Source organism: Orcinus orca, chromosome 2 (genome assembly GCF_937001465.1).
Source record: "Orcinus orca chromosome 2, mOrcOrc1.1, whole genome shotgun sequence".
Taxonomy (NCBI): Eukaryota; Metazoa; Chordata; class Mammalia; order Artiodactyla; family Delphinidae; genus Orcinus; species Orcinus orca.
Genome location: NC_064560.1, coordinates 77429101 through 77448784, shown reverse-complemented (window position 1 = coordinate 77448784; position 19684 = coordinate 77429101). Strand labels below are relative to the sequence as shown.

General features: G+C 42.8%; 1 protein-coding gene and 1 long non-coding RNA gene across 2 annotated transcripts in view; both read right to left on the bottom strand.

The window, feature by feature from the left end:
- GABRB3 (gamma-aminobutyric acid type A receptor subunit beta3) overlaps positions 1 to 19684 on the bottom strand; it is a 233986-nt gene that overhangs the window by 187889 nt on the left and 26413 nt on the right. The gene's annotated exons all lie outside the window — the stretch shown is intronic.
- On the bottom strand, positions 16278 to 19018 carry LOC125963535 (uncharacterized). Its single transcript, XR_007475609.1, has 3 exons — positions 18955 to 19018; positions 17632 to 17816; positions 16278 to 16345 (listed from the first exon to the last, which is right to left on the bottom strand). It is a non-coding gene; the product is annotated as an uncharacterized LOC125963535 (long non-coding RNA).

The window sequence follows — 19684 nt, the reverse complement described above, 5'->3', positions numbered from 1 at the left end:
GAAATGTGGTGCTATGGGTCCCAAGTGTGGAAGGAGGAGGCCACGGGCAGGCTCTGGCCAGGGGTCTGTAGGGTGCGGGGGGGTGGATAGCAGAGGGGCAAATCAAAAAGTTTCTCCAAGAGAGGGATCCACGTGATGGCCACTTCAGGAAAGAACTAGTCCTGGAGGCAGGGGTGCAGAAGCTCCGGGAAAAGCCACGCAATCTGCCCTTTCCATCAGTGTGGTGGGTGGGGCTGAGAATACTCCCTCTTTGACGGAACCCTGGTGACAGGAGCTTCTGTGTATGTGACCATTTGTCAAGCTGCACACTTGATGTGTGCACCTCACCCTGTTTACTGCAGGTATGCTATACCTTAAAAAAATCAGATGAATTGGCCAAAAAAGGAGAAAAGCACAGCAGAAAAGTACGAGTGTCTGTTGATGACAAGTTCTGAAGTCCCCTCCCAGGCTGGCTTGCTGCGGTGGGGCCAGTGTAGGGGGGAGGGGGGCATCTGTTGACAGGCCCGCTGGCCCAGAAGGAAACTCTGACACAGGTCAGCAAGGCGACTGCGCCAGGGAGCATGTGCTTGCCTTCCATGCAACACATGAGAACTCTGTCAAGGGAGATGCATGACCTTGGGCAGCTTATGTAACCTTCAAGCCTCAGCTCCTTCACATGCAGAACAGGCTTCAGAACAGTCCTGCCCACAGTCCTAACACGTCTCATTATGACAATTAAATGAGACGATACATGCAAACTGCTGTTTGCAGCGTACTGTGTGTCCAGTGTTGGACACACAATAATCCCTCAATATCTCTCTACTCTTATTCTTGTTGTTGTTAGTCATGATGACACCTGTGTTTGAAATCACTTGAGACTGTTGCTGGTTCACAGGAGAAGTTCGACACACACTTACTTGTCAAAGACAAATCTGAACCCATGTAGAACAGGAAGATCTTACAGGACACACCAAGAACAGAGAAAAGGAACCATCACCTGCCTCAAGGGGAGATAAAACACATCCCAAAAAAGCAGCATGCAAAAAAGTGCAAAGCCTCACAGTTAAGTATAAAAACAAAGTCCTGGTTAAATGTAGATGAGCTAAAGGTGTGCAGAAAAGAGAGCAGACAGCGGGTGGAGGAGACCAAGTGTGAGTGACCTGAAGGATAAGGCGCATGTGGCCTGGGGAGAGGCTATTGCTCTCCAGGACCAGCCACTGATGGACGCAGGCAGGATAGAATGCGGGGGACTTGGGCCAATTAATAGACAGGAGGTCAGCAAGGTCTGAGGAAGGGCAGAAAAAACAATTTCTTGAAGCCACCACTTCTGAGCTGCTGAGGGGATTCAGAAAAATAAACACCAGAATATGCCACTTTAACCACTTTGGTGGATTATTTTGAGCTGAAGACAGTCAAGACCCAGAAGACTCAGGAAAAGCTTTTTACCTCCCCTTTAACCACCTAAAAGAAATCAGAAGGGGGCCTGCACCAGGAAGAGAGCTATTGCCAGAGATAACTCTCCTCTGAGAGACTTATCTGCATGGCAGGGCAACTCTACTTACCAAACATTTGTTCTTCTCACCTCCCAATGAAGGCCCTCCTTCCCTTTGAAGCCCCAGAGCCCTATCCCTTTCCTTAGCTCAGATGGCACATAAGCCTCAATCATCTGGCTGCTTTTGGCTGCTTTTGAGTCTCATTTCTTTGTAGGAATTCTGTACATATGAAGTTACATTTGTTTTTCTCCCGTTAATCTATGTCAATTTAATTATTAAACCAGCCACAGAACTTACAAGAAGGGAAATTTTTTCATCCCCTACACTGCAAAGTCAACTTTGATTGTGGAAGGTCCTCAGAAGCTTCTCTAAGAACCAAGCAGAGAACAGGGCAACAGATATGATGGTCAGAGAGGATTTTCCTGCAGCCGTGTGTGGGATGTGCTACATCCCCAAAGACAGAGGCAAGAAAACCCACACGATGTAATAAGACTCTCACAAAGATGCCACATGATGGAAGTAAGCCAAGTCAGGAACTAGGAGGATATGACTTACCATCGGTAGTTATGTTGACCAAATGGTAAAACAATTACTATTATAAGCTCAATTCTCTTACCCATCTTGAGCATACACAATATGTTCTTGATAGTGAAATGTTGGAAAATGTTGTTAAAGTGCATGAGTTGGTGCACTGGTCCTGTGATAATATGAAATATACTAACAGCAGGTATGAAATATACTAACAGCTGCTGTCTTCATTGCCTGAATCTCATCTGCTGCCTTGTGTGCACAATGGGTCCTTTGACAGTGAACTATGGGTCCTTTGACAGTGAACAATGGGTCCTTTGACAGTGAACTATTAAAAAGGTCCATGGCCTGGCATACAGGCTTGCTTTATTGCCGATCACTTATAACCTATAGAACGTGACCTTGACGTTCCAGAGATTGCTCTTTATAAATGTCCAGAGTTGCTGTTTCTTCCAGACATTAAAAGCAAAATACCCAGGGAGCAAGCCACGGTAAGAACACAAACTAAACCACTGTGAAAACAGAGGCTGGTTTTCAGATAGAATGGGAAACAGTCTTGCGGGAATTCCCCACACCTCCCAATGGAAGTCCACCCAACTCATGCTACATGAGTAGCTACTCAATACCCTTACTCTCAGAAGGAAACAGAAGTCTCATCTTCAAAACATATGATTGTGATTGATTTTTCTCCCAGGGTCCCAGAGGATACAAACTGCAGAATAGCTTTCAGCAACTGAATGCCCCAGGCTGACCCTCTTCCCCTGAATGTGCGGGGGTGTGAGGGAGTGCATGTTGGAGTGGAGGTGGAAACCACCCCAGGAATTAAAAACAGGTAGGATGATGATCATGATGCGGCAGCAATGGTGTGATGCTATTTATAGAGCCAGAGGCACCTAGAACCCAACGTCTGCACCACCGCACACCCAGGCCCCCCCTCCTTCCATCTCCTGGGGATCCACCTCCCAGGTGCGGCACTTGGTCCTTTCTGCATCCTCCCTGCATGTACCACACTGGCTCTGGACAGCACAAACTTTGCTCTGGATTGTAGTTATTCTTGCTGCCTGCACAACAGCCCATGGTCTTTGCTCTGGGTACATGGAGGCAGCACAGAGCTGGGGGAGAAGCAGGCTGGACCACAGGGGAGCCGAGGAACAACCCACTCAGTGTGGACTATTCTAGGACAACCACACCCAAACGGACAAGTACGGGGACCTTTCTAGGAACTCAGGTTGCCACCCCCCACACAGTGAATGTGCTTTCTTCCAATTTTACACTTCTAATCAGGCATGAAAACATTCTATGAAAATCCATGGCATGGGGATTCAAGCAATTGTCGATAATTATTAAAACTGCTCATATAAAATTTTATTCATACTTTAATATGCTCCATTTTGCAACATTGCTAGTAAAAGCTAAATTTAAAATATTCCAACCTTGAATTGACTGACAACATTAGATAACGTATATTTACTATCTTTCAAACACTATGTTTTAAATTGCCTGAAAGTGTGAACATACGATTCCTATATTGCATCTTATTACCCCAAACTGACAGCTGTTTCTGTCATGAAATACGTCAGGTTATCAGTCTGGACACAGCTATTCTCAGGAAGGCGAGTCCTGATTACTAACTTCACAAACTAGTTCAGGAAATGAGGATGGTCAGAATGAGAAGGGAAAGGGTTAAAAGCAAAATCTAACCTAACAGTTAATATCATAACCCAAATCAGCAATCCCCAAACCCGGCAGATCATCAGACTCTGTGTTATCTGTACCCCATACCAGCTGCCGTCAGTCATTACTGATCTCCTAGCTATCAGATCACCTTCACTCACATGGATGGTAGACTCGGGGGTCTTAAATAACTGTGTGATGAGACACAGGGCACTGTGACTCAGAGCCCAGACGGCAAGCAGGCATTTAGTTCAGAGTACTGAGGGACCCACAGAGAAATATTTATAAAAACTAGCAACTGTTCAATCTCCTTTCCCCTCCCCCATCAAAAGGTACCAGGTTCCCCTTAAACCACAAATATTTTTTCTTAAGAATGAGAGTTCTCCAATTCATGAATTTTTTACATTATTTCTTTCCAAACTATTTTACACACATACAGATAGCTAACTATACAGTCCCAGAGATTTTTCTAGTTATTTCAAAAGGAAGAAAAATTCCTCAAATTGAAAACTAAAATAGAAGCTGGGAAATGGAGATAAAGCCTAAGACTGAAACATGAAACCTATAAATCCAGTGAGTCAAGCCCTGCTGATATTTCAAAGATTCTATTTGCTTTCTTTTATCATAAAGAGTTCACAGAATTTCAATTTCATCACTGAGTCAAATAAAGCACTCAAAAGTGGGCTTCAAACTGGATCCACCAGGAAAAATTTTAAAAACATGCCAACATTTGAAATGTTGAGCGAGGAGCAAGCATGTCATTTTGCAAGGGCTTCATCCTCCTTCCATCCACCAGAAAGTCTCCACCAGCTTTCCCGAGGCCACGTGTCCGTGTGGCCTTCCAGCAACCGAAGGCCTGGAGAGCTGCTGGATTCAGCAGGTAGGGCCAGAAAAATCTAACCCTCCTGAAAGATGCTCGAGGGCCCACACCCCAAATGCCCACAGAGACCCTGCTCCCCAGTCTGATTACTCAAGGCTCCTTGGTGAGTCTGCTGAGACGCCAAGGAAGAGCCAAACTGGCAGATTTCGGCTGCACCCTCCATGTCCTGGAGGATTTTGCAGGAATATCTCAGAACGCTGCAGAAGACTGGTGTCCACAGCAGTGGTTCAATTAGTGCTTCCTGCATAACCACAGGTGATCTCTCCAACTACAACTCCACCCCAAGCTCCGGCTACTCAATCTTACTCGGAAAAGAAGTTTGCATTCTTTAAATTAGAATGCAGTATTTTTTAATGAGCTCCCCAGTGTATGCAGGCCCTAGGCAATACTTCCATACTCACCCCATCGAACTTCATTTTCCCTTGGCTCAATTTGCTCCATCTAGGAAAGAAGTCCTCAACAGGTGTAGCAGGCCAGCTTTCAATCAGGTCAAGGTCCCACCTCAGACTTTACTCAGTTGGGTTGGGAGAAGGGATAAATGGGGCTGCTGGGATTAGTTCTAAGACAGTTTGGGGAGCTGCAGAACTAGCCCACAAAACAGAGACTTAAGAGCCACTTTATGAAATCTCTGGGTGACTATTTGGATTACTCGTTTATAAGAGACAGAATTTGAGAACATGGTGTTGCAGAAAAAAATGGGGTGCAACAGTGGTTAAGAATCCGCCTGCCAATGCTGGCGACACAGGTTCGAGCCCTGGTCCAGGAAGATCCCACATGCTGCAGAGCAACAAGCCCATGAACCACAACTACTGAGCCTGCACTCTAGAGCCCTTGAGTCACAACTACTGAGCCTGTGGCCATAACTACTGAAGCCCACGTGCCTAGAGCCTGTGCTCTGCAACAAGAGAACCCACCGCAATGAGAAGCCCGTGCACCACAGTGAAGAACAGCCCCCGCTCACCGCAACTAGAGAAAGCCCGCGTGCAGCAACAAAGACTGGACACAGCCAAAAAATAATTAATTAATTTTTAAAAGATGGAATAGTTTCTGGTTCAAAAGATAAAGTGCATATACAAAGCTTTAAAAAAAATGGGGTGCAAGAGGATGGTCATGTCCCAGGTCTCATGGAGTCCCTGGGACAGTACATCAAATGAGGGTCCTTGGCTTCGTGCAGGAAGGAATTCAAGAGCTAAACAGAATAAAGTGAAAGCAGGTTTATTTAGAGAGACACACATTTCCATAGACAGAATTCAGTCCGTCTCAGAAAGTGAGAGCAGCCCTGGGAGAAACACAGTCCACAGACAGATGTGTGGGCCATCTCAGAAGGTGAGAGGCCTGGAAATATGGGATGGTTAGTTTTTATGGGCTGGGTAACTTCATAGGCTAATGAGTGAGAGGATTATTCCAACTATTTTGGGGAAGGGGCAGGGATTTCCAGGAATTGGACTACTACCCACTTTTTGACTTTTTGGTCAGCCTCAGAACCGTCATGGCGCCTGTGGGTGTGTCATTTAGCTGATGTATTACAATAAGCGTATAATGAGGCTCAAGGTCTAGTGGAAGTTGACTCATCTGCCATCTTGGACCTAGTTGGTTCTAACCAGTTTATGTCGTGTCCTCAATGGCTATGTCATTCTTTTAAAGGTTCCCTGTCCCCTTCAAAGGGACTCAAAGATTTCAGGGACTCTGAGGCCTTCTGGTTGGTTATCTTTCTGGGTCACTTAGGGTCTTGGTGAAAAAGGCTCTCAGGTAGCAATAAACCACAGGATGAGCTGTGAAAATTTCAACTGGCTTCTCACCTTCACTTCTTACATGTGATTTGGGTTGAAGAGGAAAATTCTAAGGCAATTTATTCCTTAGACTTTAACATTCAGCCCTGATATCTGACAGAATTTCAAGGCTGGCAGCATCTTTACACATCATCTTCGCAAACGTTTTGATTTTATAGGTGGGGAAACTGAAGCCCAAGGCAGAGTTATTCATTCAGAAATACTGGGTTGGCGCAAAAGTTTGTTCGGAAAAAACCCAAACGAACTTTTGGGCCAACCCAATTCAATGGCTAACTAGAGAAAAAGTCACAGAACTCAGGATTTCTGCCTCCATTCAAATGCAGTCCGTGGATCCAAAAGGCCTGCCTTTGATACTCTGCCTGTGTGTGTCAGAACTGGCCTGGCCCCATGGGGCTCCCCGCTCAGAGGTAATCTTACTGACTTTCTCTGCCCACTGCTTTGCCTCAGGGACCTATCAGCTTCATACTATTTTAGATTTTAGCATTCATCTCCCAGGGAAATGACTTCATTTTAATAATAATATAAAAGCTCTCAACACTGAGACTTTCAGTGTAGGTTCCAAAATGTCACTCAAAAGGGCCTTAGTACTTCCATCAAGAACATTTCAAGTTCTGCCCAGGATAAGCACATTAATAAGGGGAGGAAGGGATCTTGAAGTGACACAAATCAGAGAAAACTCGTAAGAAAACCCTACTCAATTTGCAGAAGAAATCTGTCACACTAATATTATCATTAGCATCTTTACAAGGTCACAGTATAAAACTATGTGTGCTTTGAACAGGCTTATACACATCATTTACCTTTTCCTATGATAAAATAATTTGAGTCTTTGGAATGTTGTATCCTGCTTTGCTGTAGACATTTTTTATAATTCTATATCCTGATAAGTATAGACTATCTTAGAATATAATCCCCGCCTAGGGTAGCTGTTCTCACACTAAGAAATCCCACGTTTTGGCATTCATCAGCTATAATTTTGCAAAGAATGAGCTTCTCAGGTTTAATTTAAGCAAGTAATTATCTCTACACACATGGAGACAGTGCCTGTGAGTGCAGACACAGGGCATGGAAGCGGCCGATGTGGACACACACACCTGGCCTCCAGCCATGGTCCCTGTCCCCATGACTTTGGGGACTGAGGTTATCACTGCCTCCCTCTCTTTCTTCCTGCCCATTAGGTAAACCAGCGCCCACAACTCCTAAAGCTCCACTGGTTATTCACAAAAAGAAAAGAAATTGATCTCAAACACTGTACCAGTGTTCCTCCCTGCATTTCTTTTCAATAAGAAAGAATGTCAGAAACAGACTCGTTAGCCACAAGGAACGAGCAGATTCCTTAGCGGCACATCTTGCAATCGGGAAACACCCTTTCTGTGTTTTTGTTTTATTCACGTTGTCCTCTGTTGCCACGCCCACACGTTCGTCACTCAGTTCTCCTGGCTATTCTCCAATAAGCCAAGCTTTCGTATTTGTTTGTCTTTACTCAGGCAGAGCTCTTTTATTTTTTATTATTTTGGCTGCGTTTGGCCTTCACTGCTGCGCGCAGGCTTTCTCTAGTTGCAGCGAGCGGGGGCTACTCTTCGCTGCAGTGAGCGGGCTTCTCATTGTGGTGGCTTCTCTTCTTGCGGAGCACGGCTCTAGGTGCGCAGTCTTCAGTAGTTGTGGCACGTGGGCTCAGCAGTTGTGGCTCATGGGCTTAGTTGCTCTGTGGCATGTGGGATCTTCCCGAACCAGGGATTGAACCCGGGTCCCCTGCGTTGGCAGGCAGGTTCTTAACCACTTTATGCAGAGCTGTTGACTGAGAACACTCTTCTCCCAGGGAACATTCTGCCCATCTTCCTGAAATGTCACTTGTTCTTCAATCCTTTCTCTTCTGCTTGCAAAATGAATCTGGTAACATCAGTGGCTCCCCCCACTCCCTTCAGGGCTATCCCAGAACAGGTAGCACACAACACACTGTGATGAAGTTGGCCGTGACCTGACAAATGCAACTGGGAACAGGTAACCTCCTTGGACAGATGCCATTCCTTATTCATCCCTGTCCCTTACAGAGCTGTGCCTGGTACAAACATTCAACAGATATCTGTAGAATGAATTCGTTCTTAGGAAGAGGCGTCTGGAGCACACACATGAATAAGTCTGGATTCTTGTAGGCTTGTGAAGCATTTCAATGGGTCGTATATGTTCCTGGGAAAGTTTAAATGGCTGTAACTTCAGCTGTCTTCCCAGGTACCATGCAAGACGTTCAGATAAGTTCATGCCTCCAAAGTGAAAAAGAGCCTTTACCTCATAGCAAGCAACGGGTAATGATGCTTACATGTGAATTATTTCTAATTTCTTTATGTTTTGAATTCTTTATTTGAAATAGTTTCAAAATTGCAAAAGTAGTACAAAATACTTCCCATATAACATTTGTCCAGCTTCCTCTGTTAACATCATACAAAACCAGAGTAAAACGATCAAAACCATGAAGTCAACAATGGTATTCTCACTTACAGACCTTATTCACGTTTCATCTACAGATCCTCTAATATCCCTTTCTGGGCCAGGATCCAAACCAGGATCACATGTTGCATTTTGTTGTCTTGGCCCCTTAGTCTTGGAATCTTGAACCCTTCATTGATCTTTCTTTGCCTTTCAGATCTTGATACTTTGAGGAGTACTAGCAAGGTATCTTGTAGACTATCTGCAGTTTGGGTTTGTCTGAAGTTTCCTTGTGATTCAGTTCAGGCTCTGTGTTTGGGGCGAGAACATCACAGAAGCAGAATGGTGCCCTTCTCAGTGCATCATATCAGAAGATGTAGGATGTCTATCTGTGCCAAGGCTAGAAAGGTAACTTTCATCACTTGGTTAACCTGGTGTGTGCAGAGTTTCTACACTGTAAACTCACTATTATTTCCTTTTATAATTAATACATATCTTGTAGGGAGACACTTTGAAACTATGCAAATACTGTTTCCTATCAAAATTTCACCCACTAATTTTAAATTCACAGGTCACTCTTGCCTGAACCAATTGTCGCTATGATGCCTACCAAATGGTGATTCTCTAAATCCATCATCGTACAGTGTTGGAGGGTTGTCCTTTCTTGCTTATTTACTTACTTATTTACATTTTTATTTACTAAATTATTTATTTGAACCTGTGTGAACTCATGGATACCTTATTCTGTGGGTTACTTTTATTCTCTAGGTTATATCCATTACTGTCCTTCTTTCTTGCTCAAATTGTCCCAGACTTGGCCACTTCAACTTGGTTCCCATGTTTTTGCAATAGGTTCCCATCACTTTTCAGCACTTTCTTACTCTCCGATACAGAAAGATATTCTAGGTTCATCTTGTTTTTTCCTGCCCCAGCCCTGCAATCAGTCCAAGGAACACTGGTTTTTATTGGAGAATATTTAGAAACCAAGATCTGGAAGCTGGGTGTGCTCATTGCTACTGAGGTGTCACTGTCTCCTGGGCTTTCAGTGGACAGGACTGGGACATCCAAGTGTATGTACATACAACCACATCTCGCTCATCTGCATCCATTCCTGTATCTCTCTCTGTGTCTGTACATTAAAAACCCAAGAGCTCACAGATCACAGGTTCATTCTAGTCTTCATCATCCTCATTTGTCATTCCTTTCTCTGACAACAAGAAATGTGGCCTTCATTACCCACAATATATTTACCTATTTGTTCAAAATTATAATACACATAGTCTCAGAAATTCTAACCTATACATGTGTGAGAAACTAAAGTACAATACTTGTACTAACGAAAATACCATCTTCGAGTAGAGTCGTTAAGTCTATGGTCAAAACACAAAGTTACCCAGATTGATTCTTACCCCCCTCAACCACATACCTAAAGATAAGACTTAAATAGAAAAGAGAGACATTCTTATGAGGGAGAAGCTGAGGGGTGCTCTGTCAAATGGTTTATCATACCTTGCTTATATTAGGTTAGGCTAATTAGTTAGGTTAGCTGTATTAATGAGACCCCAAACCCTAACACCATCAAAGCTTAATTCTTCCTATGTGACTGCACTAGGCAAGTGGTCCCCTCCACTCATTTGGGTCCCCAAGTATAAGGAGACTCTGTCACCTTCAACACACAGCTTCCAAGGTTAGCCTGGGCACTGTCTCCATACAGCATGTACACAGGGTGTATATATACAGGCCACAGCTAGAAGGGGCTCACTTCCAAGGGACTCAAGCACAAGGTCACATCTGACTCCATGAGAGGCTGGGGAATGTAGTCTACTGCAGGTCCAGGAGAGAAGAGACGGTGGATTTTATGAGCAGGTAACCACCTTAGCCATACTGCACATACTGGCAATGCAAGATATTCATAAGGGAGAGATTAGTTCATACTACCAAAAATTTCCAAAAAGGCTCTGATATAGTAATCTAGAAGAGTCATCATTAATTTATTTCAGATCTCATCACACAGGTACTTTAGGACTGTTCCCAATCTTTCAAATTCAAAGAACTCTCATGTTTCCATTTGTGTGCCATTTTTCAGAATATCTCAGACCTTCCTAGACATATTAGCCCATATCACACCAGCAGGTGACTTTTATTTTAGCTCTTTACACAGGCCAGGTTTTGTGCTAAGCAATTTAAATACATCTGGTTATGTAAATTTGCTCACATGACACCGAAATATGCAGTGAAAATGTAGCTTCCTGTGTGATTATCCTCAAGAAGGTTCACACTTCAGGTATCACTAATACTGAGTATGCATGAGTAAAAGAAGTCTGATTCAATAATCTACCTATAAGATACATACTTATAGTCTTTTCTAAAAAAATCTAGTCTTTTAGATCTCACCTGCCTTTCCAGGTCCTCTCCAAGATGGCATCTGTTGGCTTAGCAGTAGAGGGGAGGCAGTGATGGGACAGCACGGGGCCCCTGCCTTCTCAGTGGGTGGGGGGCAGTGATCGGACAGCACGGGGCCCCTGCCTTCTCAGTGGTCCCAGCTGCACAGTGTTCAGACTGCTCTACTCCCCATCCTGGAGACTGCAGAGCATAACTCCCTACAACTGGCCTTCAGAAGTGATGTGTAGGCAACAACCCTGGAGCCCCCAGTCTCACAGTTCTGCCCACCACCCCAGTCCAGAGGGCCCCTCCTCCGCATTCCCCTCCTTGGAATACACAGACCTGGGGAGGCCAGGGAGCAGGACAGTGTACCATCGACGGCCACCTGGCCCCATCTTTCCAATGCCCCATTAGACAAAAGCACAGAGCTATACGGCCGGGGTTCCCGGAGGCCTGCAGCCTTTGTGCATGGCTCCAGTGGAAGAACCGTCAAGGTAACTGGGGGTTTCTAAAGCCTCCAGGGACAAGGCCCCAAAGTGCCCTGTTGCATGACTGGGGTACTTCCCACTTTCTCCGCATCTCATTTCTCCCCACAACCCCTTGGGCCAAAAATGGATCTGATGGTTTCTGCTTTCTTTCCTCAAGCAAAATTTTATACTCTCCATCCCCTCTACCCAAAGTGTCCTTCCTGCAGGCATACCTGCTCCCTCACGTCCTCCAGGTGCACACCCAAATTCCGGCCTCGAAGCGGGGCCTCCCTGACTGCTGCCCCCAGGCCCTTACTCCTGCTCTGCTCAGCTTCTCCAAGCTCCAGAGCAGTTGTCCTCATAGGACACACAGGGCTGTACTCACATGCTTGCTTATTGTCTGTCTCTCCAAAGGCTGTCAGCTCCAGCATAGCAGGGACTTGACTCTCTTCCCTGATATAACCCTAGATGTAAACCTAGAATGAGGCCTGTAGCATAAAGGCATTCACTAAATATTATAAAATGGATGTGTAAACTGAACACATAAATGGCCTAGCCATGTAAAGCAAAAGGAGTATTTTCTCTGTCATTATGGAAGGAACACCAAGATACCCAAAAGGAAATTAGAAAAACCTGGCTTTCAAATCCACTGAATTCCTGAAAAGCCTAGTAAACATCTGCTTTGACAGTCCAAGCTGAGAAAATGTATTTTTCTTCTGTTGGTGATGTCCCATTTCCTGAAACCCTAATACCCACTGACTCGGTGATGAGGAACATGTGGAAAAATAAGATTTACAGAATGAAAGCTACAGTTTCCTAGTGTACACACACATACACACACACACACACACACAGCATCCCACTGTACAGAGAAGGACACTAAGCTGAACGGCTAGAGAGCCTGGTCTGAGGCCATGGGGGGCAGGGAGGGGGTGCAAATGGCAGGGGTGGGGCTGAGCCCACCTTCATCTCACTCAGTCAACAGGACACTCATGGACATTGCTCTTCCCTTACATTTTAAGGCCATTTTATTTTTTTGCGATTTTTGCCTGGGTTTTACACACATATTAATGACTGACTTAATGAGAATTATGATCCAGAAGGTAAGAAGAAAAATTCAGAGCTCAGAATTTCTGAGCTCAAATCCTCATTTACTTTTTGCTGGCTGTATGACATGGCAAAAATTACTCAATCCAATTGCACCTCTGTCTCCTCATCAATAAAAAAGAGTTAATACAAAAAAACAAACAACCGAAGGAAAAAATGGGCAGAAGACCTAAATAGACATTTCTCCAAAGAAGACAGATGGCCAACAGGCACATGAAAAGATGTTCAACATCCCTAATTATTAGAGAAATGCAAATCAAAACTACAATGAGGTACCACCACAGATGGCCAACAGGCACATGAAAAGATGCTCAACATCCCTAATTATTAGAGAAATGCAAATCAAAACTACAATGAGGTACCACCACACACTGGTCAGAACGGCCATCATTAAAAAGTCTACAATTAACAAATGCTGGAGAGGATGTGGAGAAAAGGGAACCCTCCTACACAGTTGGTGGGAATGTAAGTTGGTGCAGCCACTACAGAAAACAGTATGGAGGTTCCTCAGAAAACTAAAAATAGAACTACCATGTCATCCGGCAATCCCGCTCCTGGGCATATATACAAACAAAGTCTATTCGAAAAGATATGTTCACCCCTATGTTCAGAGCAGCGCTATTCACAATAGCCAAGACATGGAAACAACCTAAATGTCCATGGACAGAAAAAGAAGATGTGGTATACATGTATAATGGAATACTACTCAGCCATTAAAAAGAATGAAATAATGCCATTTGCAGCAACATGGATTGACCTATAGATTATCATACTAAGTGAAGTCAGACAAAGAAAGACAAATACCATATGATATCACTTACATGTGGAATCTAAAATGACACAAATGAACTTATCTGCAAAACAGACTCACGGACATAGAGAACAGACTTGTGGTTGCCAAGGGGGGAGGGGAGGGGAGGGAAGGATTGGGAGTGTGGGGTTAGCAGATGCAAACTATTATATAGAGAATGGATAAACAACAAGGCCCTACTGTATAGCACAGGGAACTATATTCAGTATCCTGTGATAAACCATAATGGAAAAGAATATGAAAAGAATGTATATATATGTATAACTGAATCACTTTGCTATACAGCAGAAATTAACACAACATTGTAAATCAACTATCCTTGGATAAAATAAAATATTTTTAAGGGTTAATAATAATATACTTTCCTCATAGGACCTTTGTAAGCAGTAAATGAATTCACACATGCACCACACTTACAAAAGAAACTGGTAAATAACTCTTGTCAAGCAATCATGAATAAAATTTGGGTACAACATTTAGCCTTATTGACATCATTCTTTTATTCTCAGCAACACAAATATGAATGATGCAATCTCTCTTTTTTAAACTTTTTAACAAATCAATAATACTATTTTCATCCAAAAATTATGTTTGTGATCGACACTGATTTTGCAATTCTACTTGTTTTAAAAATGTAATTATTTGCAGGAAATATGTGACCTATTAAATAAAAAATAACAGAAATCACCAAACAATAATAAATCAAAAATATAGCATAAAAAAAAACCAGTAGACACATACATATAAGCACCGCTTACTACAGCAAGCCTTTCATTTCAACTCAAGTTTTCAAAAGACTTCTTCCCACCAGTGAGAGAATGATTTTTCACTGTTCACAACTCTCACCAGGATAATATCCTTGTTGAATTCTCAAGTTGAATAAAACTTTGAGCTTTGCTGGCTCCCTGGACTTCACTCTGGAGTTTAGACAGGGGCTTATTTTAATTTCACAGTTAAATAAGTTCTTTCTGGGGACACACATGGGAAGCAGGGTAGACACAAGCCCACACTTGCATTCAAAGACATGCAGACCAGGCCAGCAGGAGGACTATTTCTACACCTGCCTGTGAAATAGCTCATAACATCATATCCTTTTTCTCCCCATATTGATATCTTGACACTCTGTATTTCAATTTCTGCATGAAATGTTACACACAATAATACTAACTGCAAACAGTTAATGTGAAAATTCAGTAAATAAGCAGAAGACACAAGCAGGAGGGCTGTGAATAGGGGAAGGAGAGCCAGCACACCACTTAGGGCTGTTCTTACAGAGATGCACAAAAGTGGCTAAAATGGGTAGTTAATGATATTTGTGTGTTGGGAACGAGGTCAACACTGAATTTTAGTTGGTTATAAGGAAAAATCAACTTCTGATAGATTGATCAATAGATAGATAAATAGATCTAATTATTCATTAACACAAAGACTTCCATCATGTTTGAAGGCCCTTCAAAAACAGAAGCTACTGGGCTTCCCTGGTGGTGCAGTGGTTAAGAATCCTCCTGCCAGTGCAGGGGACACAGTTTCGAGCCCTGGTCCGGGAAGATCCCACATGCCCAGGAGCAACTAACCCCATGTACCACAACTACTGAGCCTGCGCTCTAGAGCCCGTGAGTCACAACTACTGAGCCCGCGTGTTACAACTGCTGAAGTCTGCACGCCTAGAGCCTGTGCTCCGCAACAAAGAAGCCACCACAATGAGAAGCCCGCACACAACAAAAAGGAGTAGCCCCCACTCACCACAACTAGAGAAAGCCCGTGCAGCAATGAAGACCAAAATGCAGCCAAAAAAAATAATAAATTAAAAAAAAAATTTTTTTAAGTAGAAGCTACTTACATAAGCCAGTATCCTTGGTGGAATTACAGAAAATTATTTCTTCATTAGTATAAAGCAGAAGAGAAATATACTATCCAGCCACATGATAAAATTACAAGGCAACTCTTATACTTTGTTTTAAAGTGAGGTATAATGGAATTTCCTTTATCAACAGTTTATCGGGAAGGAAATAATAAAACATGATGGGAATTGCTGTCTTGAGGATTACTCCCTCTGAAATTGTTAGCTACATGTTTCTACCAGAAATCTTCCACCGAGAGTGTGATGAAAACACCATACCACCTTCATTATGCTTGGGAAAGCCCCAGGCCTCCAGGAGGAAGGCTGATTCCTCCAGGGAAAGGCCAACAGCTAAGGGCTGTGGGTCAGAAGCACAGGGTAGCTCTGGAACCTAGAGCAAAGTAATTAACTAGTTAGCATGTTTTTCCATTTGAACATCACACGGTTCCTGTGAGGACTGGCAGGTAGCAGGTGAATACTGACTGAAGGACCGGATAACAAGATAACAACAGGCCTCGATCTGGAGGGAGGATCGTTCTGAAGATGCTGGGTGCCTGAGACACCCCCAGACACACAGACGCGGTCGCCAGTGTTCGCCAGGTTTGGTCTGAAGAGAGTGCATTTTCCAGGAAGGACAACAACTGGCAAAGCACACTCTTTTCCCTTTGGGTTTGACCTTCTTGATTTCCTCAGTTAGCCTCCTGTGTCACCACCAGGCCTCCAGGGGCCGTCACTGCCCTCTGACATTCTGGGTCATGTCAATGTGCTCACTCCAGGAGGAGCAAAGAAACGCTGGACATTTATTACCATTAACACAGCTGAGGCAATGGGCGCTTCCTTGTGGAATGTTTGACTATAAAAATAATCCGTGTCTGTGTGGTTTCTGCTGTCTGCTTCAAAAGGCTGGGAACTCCAATGCAGTGATGACGTGACAGCCCAGGGGAAGAAGAACGCACTACGCAAAACAGGACTGGATATGGAAAATAAGAGTATAGCAAGATCAATCATTAAATGTTTTGAAATACAGATAAATTTTATTTCTTTGGCTAGGTCAATGTAAACATTTTCATCAAGATAGAAACTGAAAGCATAGATGAATTTTGCAAGCCAACAGGAAGAGATTCTTCTGGTCAGTTCTCATGTACCTGCTAACATAAATATTTTGATTTACTGAAGAATAAAGATAGATAGATGATAGATAGATAATCTAAAATTGGGATCAGTTAGCACAAGGAAGAGTTAACTTTTTAAAAAATCAAAATAGCTTTATCCTTATTTTTTTTTTGTGGTATGCGGGCCTCTCACTGTTGTGGCCTCTCCCGTTGCAGAGCACAGGCTCCGGACGCGCAGGCTCAGCAGCCATGGCTCACGGGCCCAGCCGCTCCGCGGCATGCGGGATCCTCCCAGACCGGGGCACGAACCCATGTCCCCCGCATCAGCAGGCGGACTCTCAACCACTGAGCCACCAAGGAAGCCCGCTTTATCCTTATTGAAAGAAATTCCTTGTTTACAGTATTTGGTTGTTCCAACATTTTTCTGGGAAATCAGAAATCTATTATAGGGTCAGCAGGTGTTCAATCAATATTTGTTGAGAAAATTAATGCATTAGTTCATTCACTTTCTATACCAACCAGACAGGCAGGATGTAGGGGAGGTGTGAGCACCAGGATGGACAGAGCTTCCTTTTCTCACCGACCAGGTACTTCTCAATAATAAATACTTGGTGTGTGTAGACCGTAAGTTGGGAAAAGTAGTATATGGGGATTTATTTGGAAAAGATTAATAGAAATTTATAAAATAGAAAGGGGTAAATTGAGGTTAAAATAAGATCTATTCTTTATCTTCAGAAAATAGAAGGGGATGTACACAAGAGCAGTCGTCCAGTGGTTCATCTGAATACAGACCCTGCTGCCAACTGCTTCCACACCTGCACAGGAGGCTCACCTGTCTCTGTCCCCAGAGAAGCCTTGGCTCACTCTTGCTTGTCCCATAATGGTTACTAACAATGCCCTCTCCCCCTTTCAAAGCCTCCCAGTTGGATGATAAGCTATAAGGAATCTTCCCAGTTCCTGAACATGCACACGTGCATTCCCGGAGGTACTTGGAGGGTAGAGGTAGTGGGAGAAGCAAACAGCCAAGGTAAGGAGTACAGACTCCCAGTCGAATTCCAGCTGGCTATGGGTCTGCAGCAATAAAAATCTCATGGATGCCTCAGTTTCTTCACCTGTGAAATGGCATGATGACAACAGTACTTACTTCATAGGGCTGAGGGCAGGGTGAGTGTGTGGACTCCAGTACGTTATACGAGTACCTGGCACATAGCAAGCACTACATATATGGTCTTCATTTCTTGCTACTTTTTTATCTTTTATTCTTTGCATTTCCAAGCTTAGGGTCAGAACGAAAAATACATAAGCCTTGGGTGAACTGACATGAATTCCCTGTAACACAATGAATACTTGCTTTCAGTGATTTCCATGTATTCTTATCAGAGAAAGAAGGAGAATAAATATTGCAGACATTCCACTGGGCACAAGTGCTGTTACCAAATACTGAGACATAAGACCCACCAGTCTGCTGTCCAGTACTTCTAATCTCCACTCAGAAAACATGTCATTCAGCCATAAAACTAAAAAAAAAAAAATTATAAATGAAATTATCCTATTATCCCATCTCCTTGACATTCTCCAAAAATGTTAAATAAAACACAGTATAATTGATGAATATCCTTCCTGACCATGTCCAATGCATATACATATCTCTTCCAAATTTATGTTCATACTATGCACACTGTTTTGCAAGTAATTGCAGACCACATCATGTGTATGCACCTCATTCTTTGAGGAGTCTTACAGTATTCAACTGTCTGAAAGTATCCACCCTTATTTAACAACCTCCCCCACTGGGGCATTTAGTTACTTACCAGTTTCTCACTGTTGTAAAGAATGGTACAACTATCATTGTAACAATTATACAAATGCTTCCAGAGGAAAACTCTCATGATGCAATTTCTCAGTTAAAAGTATGCAAGTTTTAAAATACACTATTTCATGTCAAACTGGCCGTTATCTAACATACCATCATGTACTCCTACAAGTGCTCAGAAGTGCTCTTCCCTACAGCCTTAGTAATGCTGGATTAATAATGATCTGTCCCTCCTGCTTCCCTGTGTTTCCCTAAGCATTTTACCCATATTGCCTGCCTCTCCACTACACTATTGACACCCATGTTTCTTCTATAGCTTGTCTGTTGGGTCATTTACCAAAATCAGCTCTCTGATGTCTTCTAAGTCTCGGAGTCCTTTTACTACAATGGATATTTACTGTTTGCCATGGGTATTGTACATACTTTATCCAATTTTTAGTTTCAACTCTTTCCTCTTTATAGTGTGGGGTCTTGATGTATTGCTTAAAAAAAAAAAAAACTTTTCTACCCTAGGATTATAACTTAAATTCACAAATGCAGTCCAAATATACTCTTATATTTTTCCCAAGTTTTTAAACATGTGCAAGATTTTATAAGGAAGGTATTTTATAAATGGCATGAGGTAGAAAATCGAGTAAAGTTTTTACAGCAAACCTTTTGCCTCTGGTTTGAAACATCATTTTCCATATATGAACGTGTCTCCTACTGGACTTTCTCTTCTCTTCCATGATTTACTACATCATCCTTGCTGCAATTTACCTTTTAAATACCTGGGAAGGAAAGTTCCCATAATTAATCTTTTTCTCCCAATCTGTTATTGTTATTCTCACCCATTTATTCTGCTACATAAACTTTATCAATTTATCATGTTCTTATCCAAAATTCAGATAATTGAGATTTTATTTCAATTATATATTAATTTGAGAATAACTAACATCTATAAAATATTAAGCTTTTCCATCACCATTACATTGTCATTGGACTTTATTTTCCTCAAAAACAGATGGTACACATGGAATGGATATCCTTTCCTCTTTCCTCCCATCTCCACTCCTTCCAAAATCCTTAACCCAAGCTCTGTACCCGAAAGGCATTCAGTTCCATAGTAGAAAGATTTCAGGTTGGGGTTGAATCTTGGCTCCATGCAAGCTATGTGGGTTGGAGAAATTAAACTCTGAGTTTTCTTCTATGTCAGCTGGCTATTAAAGTTTATCTGTACAATCTTTTACCTATTAGAATTGCAGGTGCTCGATTATTGGTATTATTATAAATGTTTTCTGATTCAGAAAGATGCCAGTATATAATTTGGCATTCCTATAAAATTTCATTAGCTCCATGAATATTCTATGCTAGAACAAAAAAGTTCAAAATTGTGGGAAAAGTG